General features: G+C 35.7%; 1 long non-coding RNA gene across 3 annotated transcripts in view; it reads left to right on the plus strand.

Moving 5' to 3' along the window:
- The window catches only part of LOC141571812 (uncharacterized), a 578,309-nt gene that overhangs the window by 255,966 nt on the left and 305,501 nt on the right, over nt 1-16,842 (plus strand). For all 3 annotated transcript variants that reach the window (XR_012496871.1, XR_012496869.1, XR_012496870.1), the window contains exon 3: nt 12,076-12,119. This is a non-coding gene — a long non-coding RNA (uncharacterized LOC141571812). The remainder of the gene's footprint in view (nt 1-12,075; nt 12,120-16,842) is intronic.

Raw genomic sequence — 16,842 nt, forward strand, 5'->3', positions numbered from 1 at the left:
TAATGTATAACATACTATATACCAAAGCAATGGTGTTAGAGAAAATGTTGACATATATACATAAAGCTACCTTCCAACTGGACATACAGTAATCCACTAGGAAGGGGAATTTCAATATCATGATTTTTAACAAATGTTAAATCTAAGAAGATGGTTAATTCCTCACCCAGGGATGAGGGCACAGAAGAAAACCATCAGGGAGCCTATAACAGGGCTCTATATAGCCCAGGAAGGAAAGATCGTTCTGAAGACCGGGAAGAGCTTATTTCTGATCATTTATTAGAGGAAAGAGAAGAAAAATAATTTAAAATGTTTAAATCAAAACGTGGCATTCTTGCTCCTGTGTTTGAAGATAATAAAAAAGTAACATACAGACAGCAAATGACAAGAAATTATATTTTTTAAAAATGGTGGGTTATATTAAAAAAACGGTGGGAAAGAAAGAAACAATTATGAGAAAATTTAAGGGATTAATGGCAGTAACAAAATTCACACAGAGGCAGAAAGAAAAAAACGGATACTGTGGAAACAGATATAATAATATAGAGTATGGATTTGAGAAATCCTCTTAGATTAGATGGAAACTGATGAATAAATGAGAATATGATGAGAGAGGATAAAAGAGAAAGGAGTAATCGAAGATCTAAGGTAAACATGGTCATTACTTCAGAGAAGTAAGTTGAAACAATTGGAATAAATCAAAAGATTGAGGAAAAATATTTCTTGAACTAAAAAATTAAGTAAAATATTATAAACCACCATAAAATGCAGATCACAAAAATCACTGTGCTCCATGTAGTATGAATAAGAGGTTGCATCCCATTGGGTGAAATTTAGTTACCTGAATAAATAAAATATGAAGCCTAATTAGCAGTTTCAACCAAGAACTTACAGAAATAAATATACCAATATGAATTATAAGACACATCATTGAGAACATCAGATGAGTCAGATCTTTGAAAGTAGATTGCCAAAAACAGGTTGTATGGTTCTGAAACTCAATATACAAAGTGTCAAAAGTGATTGCTGATGGGGATTAAAGAGGATGTTTAAAACTTTTTAAAAATGTTATTTAATAACATACAAACACATTATAGGGTATGCTCTTATAATCACTACCTGGGTCAAGAAATAGAACAACGCCAGGTCCCCTGAAGTCCTCATGCCATCAGTCACTATCCCTCCCCCACCCTCCACTTGCACCCCCGTTACGGTAAGAATGGCCTTTTCTTTAACATAGAAACCTGTATCGCTAAACAATATAGTCTATTTTTGAGTTATATATAATTGTAATCACAACTGCATATTATTTTATATCTTTATGCCTTCATTCAACATTATGTTTAGGAGGTTTGTCCATGCTAGTTATGTGTAGCTGTGGTTCTTTTATTTTCACTGCTATTTCGTGTTCCCTTTAATGAAAATACTACCATACTTTATATATACATATATATAATATATAACATATATACACAAAATACATATATTTTATATAATATATATTATATAAAACATATATATAATATATGTAATATATAATATAACATATGTAATATATATGTATATTATATATATAAATATATATATAAATAAAATGTATATGATACATAATATGCGTAATATATAGGGATATATATTACATATATAATATATCCCTTCTGGATTTGGCTATTGCAAATAATGCTGCTATAAAATTGTTATATTTGGTTTTTGATGGACATGTATACGTAACTTCATTGGTTATACACTTAGGATTAGGATCATGGGGAATGCATAGTCTTAGCCTTAGGAAATACTATCAAACAGTTTTCCAAATTGGTTAAAACAATTGACTTCCCTTTTAGTTGTGTATGAGTCCCATTTGCTCCACATCATCACCGACACTTGGTATTATCAACAGATTACATTTTAGCTGATCTGGTGTATAAAACAGTATCACATTTTAGTTTTAACTTGCATTTCTTTCATAATTTATAAGGTTGAACAAAATTTCGTATCTTTATTGGCCACTGAGATTTCCTGTATGATAAAATGTTTTTTCACAGTCTTGCTGGTCTTTTTTGTCTATCTTTTTCTTACTGATTTTTAGGAAATCTTCATGTATTATGAATAAAGTTCTTTGTTTATATGTGTGCCAATTATGTCTCTAGTTTGTTTTTTCTTTTTTATCTTATCTTGTAAGGAACATATATTTTTAATTTGAATATGTTGGTACTTATGCCTATTTATAGTTATCACATTTTTGTTTTATTTAAACAATCACTTTATATTCAAATTTATAGATATTTTTCTCTAATGACTTAAGAAAACTTAATTCTTTTTCTTTTCACATTTAGGTTTATGATGTACCAGAAGTTAATATCTTCTATAAAGTAGAGCTCTAAATTTCATTTAATTTTTCTTATGGCTTATCCAGTAATATCAGAAACATTTACTGAAAATCTGTTCCTGCCCCCGAGTCCTGCAATTTCACCGCAGAATAAATCAGGTGTTCATATATGGAGAGATCTCTTTCTAAGCGCTCTATTCTCTCCCATTTATTTATTAGCTTTTTCTCATTATCAAAGGTTAGTAATATGATATGACATCTGGAAAGCAAATCTTCCCACTGTATTCTTCTTTAAGTGAATCTTGGCTTGTTTGCATTTCTACAGAAGTACAACCCATTTGTCAAGTTACACACTTGGACAAGCTTGTTGGATTTTGAATGGTCATACATTGAATCTATAGATTTATTTGGGGAGAACTGACAACTTTAAAACTGGAATCTCCAACCCATCAACATGTATCTCCTTTATTTATTAGGTTGGTTTAAAAGTAATTGTGGTTTTTGCAATTGTTTTTAACCTTTTAAACCTCAATTACTTTTGCACCAACCTAATAGCTCTTCTTTAATACATGTAAGTAAGGTTTATCATTTGCTTTGTAGAAATCTTGCACATTAGTCATATAATTATATGATATTTCACATTTTTAGTGATATTACATATAGTATTCTGACAACTTTTCTTATAAGTATTGTTGATTTATTGAAGTAAAATTATTATTGTATGTTGACTTTGTATATAGAATTCTTGCTAAACTGCTAAACTCATTTAACACTTTTATAAAATCTAATCATCTGTGAATCGTCATGGATTTGTTTCTTTCTTTCTTATTGTTCTGCCATATATTTCTATTTCTTGCCTCCTTGTCTTGGTCAGAACCTCTAATACAATGTGGAATAGAATGTAGGAGAGAGTAATTTTTTGTTTTGTTGCTGGTCTTGCTGTAAGATTTTTATGCATGCATTTAATTTTTATTAAGATTTACAAGTTCCTTTCTTTTCCTAGCTTGCTAAGGGACTTGATTTTTATTATGAATGGTTCCTGAATTTTGTCAAATACTCTTTTCTGTGCCATATGAGATTATAAAATTACTCTTGCTCTTAATTTGCTAATGACGTGAAAGAGGCGTTCATGAGGTTGATGGGTAGGGCCAGAGCTGCATCTCCAGATTACTGCTCAGGGCTGCTGTTTCCACTACACTTTAGCCTAATGGCTTCTTACTACCTCCTCAGCCCTTCCCTGCGTTTAAGATGATTTTTAAAGAAGTATTTAAGTGGAAGTGTTATGGTGACATTTTTCTATTATCAGAAATATGAGTAACCTTGCTTTGAAAAAATAGAATAATGAAAAAAATGTATTTCGATTTAAAATAAAAATAGCTACTAAGGGAAAAAACAATACTTGAAGTACTGAGAGAGCTAATATGACAGAACAATGGTTCCTATAACAGAAGACTAAGGACTGGCTGGCACCTAAGTGTAGGTGAACCAGGAGGGCAGATGCCCAGCTTTGGTGGATTTCCCTCTTGCTCCCTCCCTCCACTTGAGTGTAGACATGGAGTCAAGAGACCTGGGAGTGAAGTCTTGGCTCAAATTTCAGCCAGAGCATTGACCATTTATGAGGTTCCTGAGTCATTTCTTGACACTTTATTTTGTTGTTATATAGTTTGTACCATGGCATCAGATAATGGTTTATTTTTCTGTTATTCTCCATCTGAAAATTCTCTCAGTCTCAGCACACATCTTCCATTCAATGTCTTTCTTTGTGATGTTCCATTAGGTCACGCTCATCTCATCCAGCTTTTAAATATCTCAAGCAGGCATCTGGGATCCATATATTAATAAATAGACACAGTTGCTTTTAGTTTGAGGGAGAACAGAGAGCACCCGGGGAATATTACAGCCATTCATTTGCAAACGATTTAAGAAACACTTCATCATGCTTTATTGTGTTTCATGTGATATAAACACACCTCTCAATTGAATTATGCTCCATATTCAAGTGGGAGGTTAAATTATACTGCAGACAGAAAGAGAAAAGTACAGTGATTTTAAAAAAGAGTTGGGAAAGAGGAAGAGAATTTATGTCATTAGTAAGAATGTGTAGATACAAAAACCCTACACCAGTCCTTTAGCTCTATAGCTCATAAATGGTATTTGAAAGCTGAAAACACACTTTTCCCCAGTGACAGTGTAGGCTCTCTTGGTTCCTGGTTACTGCATTAAGTAATAGGAAAGGATCTAACAATTCTTGATTTGTAGTGTGATTATTTGTGATAAGGATAGCTCTTTAGAATTTCTAAGGGACAATGAGATGAAACTTGCTGATAGCACAGAATGGATTCCAAATGAGATAAAGAATGGTTTCTCTGGATCAAGAAGAGAGTGTGGTCAATCCATTATGTTACAGTGGGAAGATGGTGGTACTGATTGTAATGCTACTCAGTAATAAAAAGAATAAACTCTTGATACACCCAACAATATGGGTGATTCTAAAAGAAATTATGTTGAGGAAAAGAAGTCAGAAAAGAGTACATACTCTAAATTCTGTCAGTAAAAAAATGTGCTAAAATGTAAGCAACTCTATTGTGGCAGAAAGCAGAGCCATGGTTGCCTGGAGATAAGGTGAGTAGATTGTAGAAAGGGACAGGAAGGAACTTTTCCCTGGATGATGAATTCACAGGTGTGTACATGTATCAAACTTATCAAATTCTACACTCTAACTATGGGTAGTTTATTTTCTATCAATTATACCTTAAGAATCTGTTTTAAAAAGTGGGCAACATTAGAAAATCTATTTTGGAATCCCCAAACAGAAAGAGACCAATAACCATACCCACTTCATGAGATCATTGTAATTATTAAATAAGTAACCTATATAGAGTGCTTAGAATTATACCTGGCAATAGTAAACCCTCTTTTAAATATTAGCGTTTTTTCTTATTATTGGATGAATGAAAAACTATATGTCTGAGAATAGAAGGTGCTTTCTGAAGAAGCTTGCAGGTAGATATTGAGGGGCAGCTACTTCTCCCTGTTACAGAATGAATTGTATTCTCCCCAAATTCACATGTTGAATTTTTAACCCCAGGACCCAGAATGTGACTGTATTAGAGACAGGGCCTTTAAAGAGGTAATTCAGTTAAAATTCTGGTGGGCCTTGGTCTAACGTGACCGGTGCCCTGGTAAGAAGAGGAGATGAGGACACAGAGAGAGACACCAGCAATGCACACACACAGGAAAGGCCATGTGAGGACACAGAGAGAATGTGGCCCTCCGCAAGCCCAAAGGAGAGGCCTAAGAAGGAACCAACTCTTCCAATACCTTGATCTTGGACTTCTAGCTTCCAGAACTGTGAGAAAACAAATGTGTGTTGTTTAATCCCCCAAGTCCGTGGTATTTTGTCATGGCAGTCCTAGCAAACTAATATCCACCCCCAGACATAAGACCTCTTGCAATAGCATTTCCATATCTGCCAGGTGGCCCTCTCTGCAGAGCATTGAGGTTTTCCTGCACAGCGCAGCAGTGAACTGTCACTCATCTCAGGGATAATTGTAATGACAAGTCTCAGTGTCCAAACGCCTATGGGACGCACACCCTGCAGCACCTCCTTCAGTGCCTACTAGTAGGGGGCGGGCCCGCGGGGGTCTGCAGCTGCTGTGTCCGCGGCTCCAGGCTCCCACCTCCATTGTCAGGTATACGATTGCCTCGGTTGTGCTCTGTGCAGTGAGACACCAAAAAGAAAGAAAACAAATGGAACTCACAGATTCCTCATGGGGATTTTATTTCCTACTTCATTTATAGCACCTTTCATCTGAAAATTTTATCTTGGAACATAGACGCTTAAATATCTTCAATAGAATTACTATACATTTTCTAAGACACTGGTGTGCTTCTTTGTATAAAGGAAGGCCTGCTCCTGCTCTCTCCCTTAAGATGCCACGTCCTCATTTATTTCCCTGCCTGACAAACCTTTCTTTCTATGTAACAAGCCCCTTGATCACTTCTTAGAATTTTTTTTTTATTGTGATAAACCAGATTTTTTATTCTTTCAATGCTTGTTCTCTCCAACCCTCATATTAAACTTCCTGCAGTGTGAATCCGTGAGTGGTCTGTCATACATAGGCACAGAAACTCTGGTGAGACAGGGATGTGAGATTTTAGATCTCACACACAGCCTTCAGGGCACTAAGTGTGCTTCATAAATCCCTGTAATGGCTTCCTTGGTGTCAAAAGTACTTTCCTTCCATGGAACTCAAGTATTCCCATAAACCAGAACTACTTGGAAAATATTCATTAATCTGTTCATCAGACACTTGTTAACGAATAGGGTTACAAAGTCAATTCAGAAACACGGTTTGCTCTAAGGGGGTTTACAATCTAATAGAGGGATTTAAAAATGTAAATAAATATGTATAGGGAAGCTTTGTAGGTCTAGGGGGCAGTTAGAAGTCTGGGTGGCGTTAGTAGTAGGTGGAACACCAGTTGAGGTGGAACAAGGGTCAAGGGGCCTTTTTAGAGATGACCTTGGAGCAAAGACTGGAGGTAGAGGAGTGTTTAAATGCAAACCTGCCTCCACCCTCCGCTCTGAGGCAGATGTGCCCAAACCAGGGAGACGGGACTGTCCTCTTAAGGAACTTACTTAGCGTGTAGCTGGGCACTTTTTGTGACATGGTATCTGAGCATTTTTAATATTTCTCATTCATAAACCGGTATTGAACAAGGAGATTTATAGAGAGTGAACTTTGGCCCTTAAAAGTATGCTAAACTGAGCAAAATGTGCGAGAGTTTATTTGTAAGCTTTTTCCCTTAAGTTCCATTACGTGACCATTTTGTACCAGCTTTCTGAAGTATATTCTAACATTCACTAAAAATGAATATCAATTCTCTTGAAACACTGGCAGTTTGGAAATATACCGTTTTGAAAGCAACCAGCTCCTGGCCTCTAGCTTTTTCCAGAAGGCTCTTCTGACATTTGATATATCAGTGTTCTTCCTTCTGTTCAATTCTCAAGTCCTAAAATATGCAGATTTGTAGCACAGATTTTACCCTTAACAACATGCTACTTTTTAATGTTTGCTATTTTTTTCCATTAGTGTTACCCAAAGATAAGATGAGCTCCTGGAGAACAGTGACCATATCTATCCCCTTATTACCTTCAATATGCCTGGCCCAATTTGTGATCCATAGTTGTCATTCTGGGTTAGGAAGAATGACTCAGTCTCTGTGGGAGAAAGCCTTTAACCACAAATAAGGTCACCAGCTTTCTGGCTGGTGTTCGCTTTGGAAGGGTGGTTCTTAAGATACCTCCTATCATGGAGGGCTTTGGTTCCCATTTTATTAAAAGAAGGTTGTCATAGGAGAAAAGTCCTGGATTTTGAAAGTCAGAAGGGCTTGAACTTAGAGGTAAACAATGGCATTTCCCTAAAGAACAGCAGCTTTGCAGAATTAGTGACCTCCCCTTCACTTCCGTCTACCTTGCTTTTCCTCTAAGGTGGGTTACTTCACCCACAGTTTACTGATGTGCTATTGTCAGACTTAATGATAAATGGTCCTATCCTGCTTCTTTACCTCGAGGCCAACAGAACAGCAAAAGGAGAATCAATCAGGTTTCCAGTGCCTGCATTTTGACTTGGCACATGGTACACACAGTACAGCCACATCCTCCTTACCTATTTACACAAAAGGATATTCATTTCCTGGCTGAACACTGCACAGATCACAATTTTCAATATCATTACTAATGAAGCGCACTGTGTTGCTTTGATTGCCATTCGAATGTGAGCAGCTAATTAGATTGATTGTCTATTTGATGCCTGCTGATTAGCTTGCGAAAGCCCTCTGAATCCCTGACTTTGTGAGAAAATGCCCCTGACTTTATGATCACTGATTGATGCTCCAATTTCTGATTGCTGTGTGAATAGACACTTAATAGCTCTGTCACCTTGACAAGGGTTTTGGTATTCATCTGATGAGGAAAACAGAGAAGGGTGCTCTGTTTGTTAATGTCTACCAAACATTGAAAGTTCCTTAGAGTGTGAAGACCACCAATCAGGGGCCTCTGTGGCCTTGTGGCAAGGCCATGTAACTAATGGCAGGCGGTTACCGAGAGCAATGAGAGAGGAGGCTGGCGGGTGACCCTGAGGCGCCGCTGTTCCCGAAGACCGGTTTTAGGAGGAGGATTAATCTGTATAGTCCTTAGAAAGGAATGAAGTTCTGACACATGCTACAACATGGATGCACCTTGAAAATAATTTGCTAGGTGCGATAAGTCAGTCACAAAAGGACAAGTATTGTATGATTCCACGTGCACACGACAGCTAGAACGACCACATTCATACAAACAGAAAGTAGATTATTGGTTACCTGGAGCTGCAGGAGGAGAAATTGGGACGCTAGTGCTTAAGGGGTGCAGAGTTTCTGTTTGGGGTGATGGAAAAGATTTGGAAGTACTAGTGATCATGGTTACACAACAGTATGGATGTAATTAATGCCACTGAATTGTACACTTACAAATGGTTAAATGGCATATTTTATAAGTGTTTTAATCATAATTAAAATCATTTTGTAAAAGGCTGAATTTAGGCCCCTACATATTAGCAGATGTCCTCGGAGCATTCTTTATGATTCCAGTGCTAGCTCACCAATGGCTTTCAGCATTTCTGGCATCTGACTTTTGCCCTTCTTTTTCACGGCCTTAACTATATTTAACAAATGATTTTAAATTAGTTTTATTAGTCAGGTACTCAGCTGAAGCATGTTTCGAAATAGTATTTCTCTGGAGACGTTAAAGAAGCAGAAAGCACATATATATGATGGTTGAAAGCAAGGGAAGGAAGTATCTATTGTTTGAATCAGAGGTGCACACCTAAACAGTGCTGGGTGAGTTTATCCAGTCACATTTTCCAGCCTTGCCCCACAGCTGGATCTCCCCAACACTTGTGCCTAGGCAGAGGATTCACGCACGTGATAGCTGCAATTACAATCCAGTCATCTCCAGCTGCCTGGTGATTATTCTGGCCATTCAGGGAGAGTCAAAATCTGCTCTTTTGTTCCTCTCTTTTGTGCAGTAATTGTATTTACTTGCACAGCAGGCTGAGTGAAGGCTAAGTCAGAGGTTTGTGCGGTGCAAGATGTCTCAGTCTGCTTTCTATCCCTAACTGGAAGATGAGGATTAATTCCTTTATTTCTCAAGGAAATCAGTGTAGATCCATTGGCATGCTGTTAGCAAAAGTTCCTTGATCAAATACATTTTTCACAATGTACAGACTGCCAACTGTTGTTACAGCGCTCTGAAAAGCACCATTTTCTTGACTCTAGTGTCAGTTTGTGTTGACTTTGAATTAGAGGAGGGGAAAAAGCCATTAACCTCCAGAAATTATAGAAAAAAGCAGAGTAGCTGTATGGTATGGCGAAGTAATGGATAAACAATTATATGCAAATGAAGGCAAGATACCAGAGGTCTCAGAGTGCATGAGTCTCAGATGAATCCCTTCTTAAATGAATATATATGTGTATATAAAACTTCTAAAATGAATCCTTTGCCATAATTTTGTTAATAGCAGAGCACATGTTGAATCCTAGCTGGCCTTTTAACACTTTAGTGGGGGAAATAGTAGGATTAACAAAACAGCCCAAACTATGGCTTTTTCAACTGTGTGCCTAGGAATAGCCAGTTGTATGAGAGCCCAAGGTGTTTTAAACAGACTGATTACTTACATTGATTGATGATTGGATTCAGAATAATTTTCTTGCCTTGGATGAGAAAAAGTGACATTATTGACCCTGTTCATTCAATCAAAATGGTAATGCTACATGAGCATGCCAGCTTGCAGAAGCAGCGAGCCAGGGGCCAGTCTAAATTATGCAGGGTGTGCCTCCAAGCTGTGTTTAGAAATACAATTGATTGACATTGCCCGTTGCCCCTGCTCAACACACATGCATCCACACGCACTCATCTTATTAGAGATAAACAAGACATTGGGATTGCAGAAATTGCTTTTAGTCCATATTTCTTTGGGAAGATAATCACTACTATCTTTTATTGATGGCTGATGTGCCATTATGTGTAAAAGGGGGGAAAATGATTAAATGTAATGTATTATTAGAAGCACTCAGAGCTTATACTAGGTAAAGAAATTTGATTACTCAAAATACCTGTCAAGAGAGTTTCGTGTTTTCTAGATCACTTAAAATGCCTCTCTAATTACTGAATATGACGTCGCAGTCCATTTCCTCCATGTTTGACTAGCGCCTTCGGTATTGGCTCCTTGGCCTCCCTCTCTGGGGGCAATTCAGTCCCTTGTGACCTCTGTTTTAACAAACAACCCTGAAGGTGAACAGAAGCTAGAAGGCATGTTACTATCTCCTTCCACAACCTGGTTTTTAAAACAGCATCATGCAATGTGGGCGGAGGGAGAGAGGAGAGTTGTACTAGGGTTGAATGGGGGATGGAGTGAAGTTAGGATTCAAGAAATGTGAAAAAGGATGGCCCACAATTTAAAGCAAAACAATGTAGTGAAAGAGGGTTACTTTTTCTGCTTGTCCACAGCTGACCCTTCTTCTGGGAAATGTACCTTCTTCCTTCTAAGAAATTGACTTCTTCTAGACCTACTGTGTGGCTGTGGTGTGAAAACAACATTTTTCAGGAGCTCACTCACATAGGGACAGTGACTTCACCTATATTGTAATCATGTTTCTCCTGATTTTTGTATCAAGGTAGAACATGCAAGTGTCAGACCTCTCCCTGGAGAATCTGAAACATGTAAATTTTGCAGGTACCACTCAGCATGGTTTCAGTTGCAGGAAAGAAGCCCACTGAGTTGCAGGAGGAAGAAACTAATGCACAGAGAGGAGGAAAGAAAGGAAGGGGACGTGGGGAGAAATCCCGGGTGGCATTATTTGAGTCTACGTAGTCATGTGGTCATCTCTGAGGCTCAGCATCACCCCCACCTTTCTCAAAGCTTGTCTATTTTGTTGAAACTAATTGGTTTTGTATTTCTAGCACTTTCAGTCCAAAAGTCCTTACTTATAGGTCAAAAGGAAAATTTCCCTAGAAATTGCATTACTAAATCAGTTCTTTTCCTTGATGTAAAAAAAATCCTTTTGATTGCTGGAATTTATAAAACTTGGGTCATCTAAGCAGAAGTGATTGCTCTTTCCTTGTACATAGTCCCATTATTGCATTTCTCACAGGATATAATTATTTGTTAACATCTATCTCTCCTACGCATCTGATGCAAAGAGGAGTTTTGTGGATGCCCTCCAAATGTTTAAATGATGTGTTAACATTGTTCTGAAGGAGTATAGAGTAATAGATGGTAGCTACATTTTGAAACCATGTGAGCTCACTTCAGCATCATTCACTGAGAACCTAGCGAACAACAAGGGTTGTGGGCAGTCCTTAGAGGTGGGGCCAGGTCTTATTTTTGACTCTATATCTTTAGATTCTGGAGTAGATTTAGCCGCAACTTAAACTTCAAAAACCATTTGTTCCATTGGGTTTCATTGAGCACCAGTGTCTTTCCTCCAGATTTTGCATGTGCCTTGACTGAATTGTTAGGCATTTCTCTCTCACCCCTTCCTAGGATCTTTTACTTTTCTGCCCACTACAGTTCCTAACTGTTGCTCATGTTCCCAACCCTGGAGCTCTGACTCTCAGGAACTTCCAAAAAGCCCAGACAGCTTTGTGGCTTCAAGAGGAATAGCTCCTTGACATTCTGTTGTTTTTTTTTTCTTTTCTTTTTCAGAAACAAAGCTCCAAATTTGGAAAGGCAACAGTGAAGCTCCACAGGTAAGAAATAATATCAATCATGACTCATTCCATTTACCTTGTTGGACACTTTGGATGGCTTATCTCAGCAGGTTTCTATTCAAAGAACATCTGCTACTTTTTCTAAATCCCTGTAATGAAGCCCGCCTTCAGTTGCAACTCTCTGAAAACCCATAATTATTAAACCCACCAGCATATATCTCCTCTACTTCCCATTTATTTTAGAAATGTAGTGAGCATGAAACATTTCCTAAGTGCCTACTATGCCTACTATGCCTACTATGTAGTTCACATATTTTTTTCTCATTGAATTCCTGTTCTACAGAGAGGGGAACTGGTACACAGAGGAGTCTAATATTTTGCCCAAGGTCTGTGACTTGTGCTCAGTAGAGGAAGGAAGCTGAACTTTGTCACCTTCAAATCCTCAGAAGGTCCACAGTCCTTGCCATTCGCTAGGTTCTCAATGAATGATACTTCAGTGAGCTAACCTTGCTTCAACATGTAGCTACCTTCTATGACTCTAATTCTTCCTGAAAGACATTAACATGTTGTTTAAATATTTGGGGATTTAAATCCCCAAATATTTGGGGAGGGATTTAAATCCCCAAATATTTGGAGATTTAAAATATTTGGGGACATCTACAAAACTCTGATTTGCATAAGATAATGTTGACTGCATTTGCAAATGCTAACTTGTGGTTTTCAGTATGGGATTTAAATTCCAGTGTTATCGATATTCTTTTAAAAAGCTAGCTCTGTGGCTGGGTGTAACACCATAGCAGAGTGCCTCATTCTGCATCCATCAAAATGGGTTCATGGTGAGGTTTGAGGATAGAAACTGCTCCTTATTCATTTTTTGTAAGTATACAAATCAGCGATATGTGTTGAATTTATAGAATTGTGCAACTGACACCATAATCCAATTATAGAAATTTTCATCACTCTAAACATTTCCCTTGAGCAAATTGGCAGTTATTCTCTACTGCAAACAGTATTCGTGTCAGAGGCAACTGCGGATATGATTTTGTCTCTATAAAATTACCCTTTTTCTGTCTTATTTCATATAGGTGAAATCCTATAATATGTATCTTTAGTGTCTGGCTTCTTTCACTTGGTGTGATGGCTTTAAGGTTCATACACGTTATAGCATATATCAGTATTTCACTCCTTTATGTAACTGAATAGTTGATTGTATGGCTATATACCACATCTTATTATGTTATCCATTTAGCATTTGATGGAGATTTGGATTGTTTGGTTGTTGTCCATTATAAAAAATGCTTCTATGGACATTTGTGTATAAATCGTTGTGTGGGCAGGTTTTCATTTCTCTGTGGTAGATAACTAGGAGTGGAATTACTGGCTCATATTGTAAGTTTATGTTTCACTTTTTAAGAAATTACCCAACTGTTTTTGAAATTGACTGTACCACGTTACATTTCTACCAGCAATGTGTGAGTGTTCCAGTTGCTCTACAGGTTTCCCAAAAGTTTGTATGGTCAGGCTATTTGATTATAGCTATTCTTATAGGGGTGTACTGGTATTTCATTGTAGGTTTAATCTCATTTCCTAATTACTGTGTAGCAAGTTTTCAGCCCTTTGCATGCGTTCTTTGGTATGTATAAGTTTTTGTCAATTTTAGGTCACTTTTCTTAGAGTTGTCATATAGTATTTTGTTATACCATATTATGCTGTTATGTTATGCAATTAAATTATATAGTATATATTATGTTATACTCATATAATATATATTATAGGTAGAAGTACTTTATCTGATATATATTTTCCAAATATTTTCTCTGGGTCTCTGCCTTGTCTTTTCATTTTCTTAATGACATCTTCTGAAGTGTAAATGTTTTTCATTTTAATGAAGTATAATTTATTTTACATATATTTTTATATATTATAATTTATACATATATACACACACATACACACACACACACACACACACACACACACACACACACACATATGCTGCATGTCAGCTTTTGATTTTGTATCTAATAACTCTTTGCCTAACCCAAAGACTAGAAATTTTACTCTCATGTTCTCTTTGAAGAGTTTTAAGTTTTAACAACTTCATTTAGGTTAATGATTGATTCTGAATGAATTTTTTGGTAAGCATCTAAATTCATGCTTTTGCATGTGGATATCTATACTGGTGGCATTTATTTAAAATAGAATTGAATTGCCTTTGTCAAAAACAATTTGACCATACACATAAGGGTTCATTTCTGGACTATGAATTCAGTTGCATTGATCTATGTGCTTATCCTTATGCCATTCCACATTGTCTTCTTTTTCTGTTGCTTTATGGTACAATTTGAAATCTGGTAGTGTGAGTCCTCCAAATTTTTTCTTCTCTTGCAAGATTTTTTTGGCTATTCTAGGGCTTTGCATTTTAAATTTAGCTTTCTATTTTATACAAAAAAAAAAAAAAAAAAAAAAAAAAAAATCCTGCAGGAATTTTGACAAGGATTTTATTAAATCTGTAGATCAATTTGGGGAAAAACTGCATTGATTTGTGGAAAAAACATTTCGATCCATGAACATGGCATGTGTCCTCATTTATTTAAAGTTAACTTGTTGAAGCAATGTTTTATGGTATGCAGTATACAAGTCTTGTACATCTTGTGTTAACTTTATTGCAATGTGCATTAATTATTCTTTTTGGTACTATTCTGGGTAAAACATGTTTTTCTGATTGCTCATTGCTACTCTATAGAATTTAATTGAATTTAGGTATGGATTGTGTATCTTGTGACCTTGTTAAACTCATTTAGTTATTCTAGTGAGTTTGTGTGTTTGGGGGGTGAGGGAGAATTCTTTAGGAGTCTTTACATATAGGATTATGTCATTTGCAAATAAAGACAGTTTTATTTCTTCAGATTTGAATTTCTTTAATTTCTCCTTCACACTCTCCTTTTTCTTCTTGCCTTAATGTATTGACTAAGGTGCCAGTCAATACATAACAATGTTGGATAGAAATAGAGTGAACAGAGCAGAATGTATTTGCCTTTTTCCTCACCTTTGGTGGAAAGCATCCAGCATTTCAACATTTAGTGTGATGTTAGATTTTTAAAAAATTTTTATTTTTTTACATTTTTGTTAAAGAAGATCACATGTATTTCTAGTTCGTATAAAATTTTATTATGAAAGAGTACAGAATTAAATTTTTTTCACAAGCTCTTTGCATCTGTTGGAATTATCATGTGGATTTTGTCCTTTCTTTTTTTAGTATGGTGCATTATAGTAATTGATTTTCAGATATTTAATCACCCTTGCATTTGTGGTGTAAATTCCACTTGGTCGTGGTGTATAATCCTTATTGTATGTTGCTGAAATCAATGTGCTAATATAATGTTAAAGATTTATGCATGTGTATTCATAATGGTTATTGGTCTATACTATTGTTTTCTTGATGTGTTTGTAAGTTTTTTTTGTCATGGTAATAGTGCCTTATGTAATGACTTTGGAAGTATTCCTTTCTATTATATGTTTTGGAAGAGCTTGTGAAGGAATGGTGTTATTTCTCTTTCAATGTTCAGTATAAATCAGTAATACCACTTATGTCTAAATTTTCTCTGTGAGAAAATTACAGTATGTATTTTAACATATCCCAATCTACTTCAAAATAATACTTACTTAATTGCACTAAAATATAGAATCTTTGTTCCCATGTATCTCCTTTCATCCCTCCTTTGTGCTAACATTGTTCCATGCTATAACTATATATATTTTAAACACAAAAATATTATGTTTTTGCTTTATTTCATATTTTAAATATTTAAGAGAAAAGTAGTAAAATATTATATATGTTTATAAAGTCTTCTTTATTCACCAAAGCATTTATTACTTCACTTATTCTTTTGAATTTGAGCTATGCTCTGGTTTCACTTTCATTTCACCTGAAAGATTTCCTTTTGTATTTTTGGTAAATTAGGTCTGTTAGGAACAGTTTTTCTCAGTCTTTGTATATCTGCAAATATCTTTATTTCAGCTTCATAGTTGAAAGGTAGTTTTGCTGGACATAGAATGTTTTTTTGATATACATTTCCCTTTCAGCAGTTTGAATATGTCATTTCAATGTCTTCTGGACTCCATTGTTTTGGAGGAAAAGTCAGCCGTTAATCCATTCATTGCTCTTCTGTATATAAAGAGTTGTTTTTAGCTCTTGTTGCTTTCAAGATTTATCTTTGTATTTCAATAATTTGACTGCAGAAGATCTAGGTATGACTCTTTTTGTATTTATCATACTTGAGTTTTTTTTCATCTCATATCTGTAGACCATTAGATTTTCATCAAATTTAGGATATTTTTACCACTATTATATCTTTTTTTTTTTTTGGTTTTCTTTTTTTTTCTTTTTAATTTTATTTTATTAAATTTATATTAAACCCCATCTAAACCTGTGGTCTTTCTGTGATTCCCATTACACATCTGTGGAATGATTCATATTATCTCATGTATCTTTGAGACCTGTATATTTTTCTTCATCTTTTTTCACTCTGTTCTTCAGATTGGATAATTTCTATTGATCTATATTTAGGCTTACTGATGAGTTTTTATATCACATCAAATATAGTGTTAAACTCCTCTAGTAAATTTTAAATTTCATTTGTTGATTTTTTTCAGCTCCAGAATTTTCATTTTTTCATCATTTCTATTTTTTTGAATCTCTATTTGTTGACTCGTTGGCATACTTTAATTCTTTAAACATAATTTCCTGTTGTGCTTTGAA

The sequence above is a fragment of the Rhinolophus sinicus genome, linkage group LG05 (assembly GCF_036562045.2).
Source record: "Rhinolophus sinicus isolate RSC01 linkage group LG05, ASM3656204v1, whole genome shotgun sequence".
Lineage (NCBI taxonomy): Eukaryota > Metazoa > Chordata > Mammalia > Chiroptera > Rhinolophidae > Rhinolophus > Rhinolophus sinicus.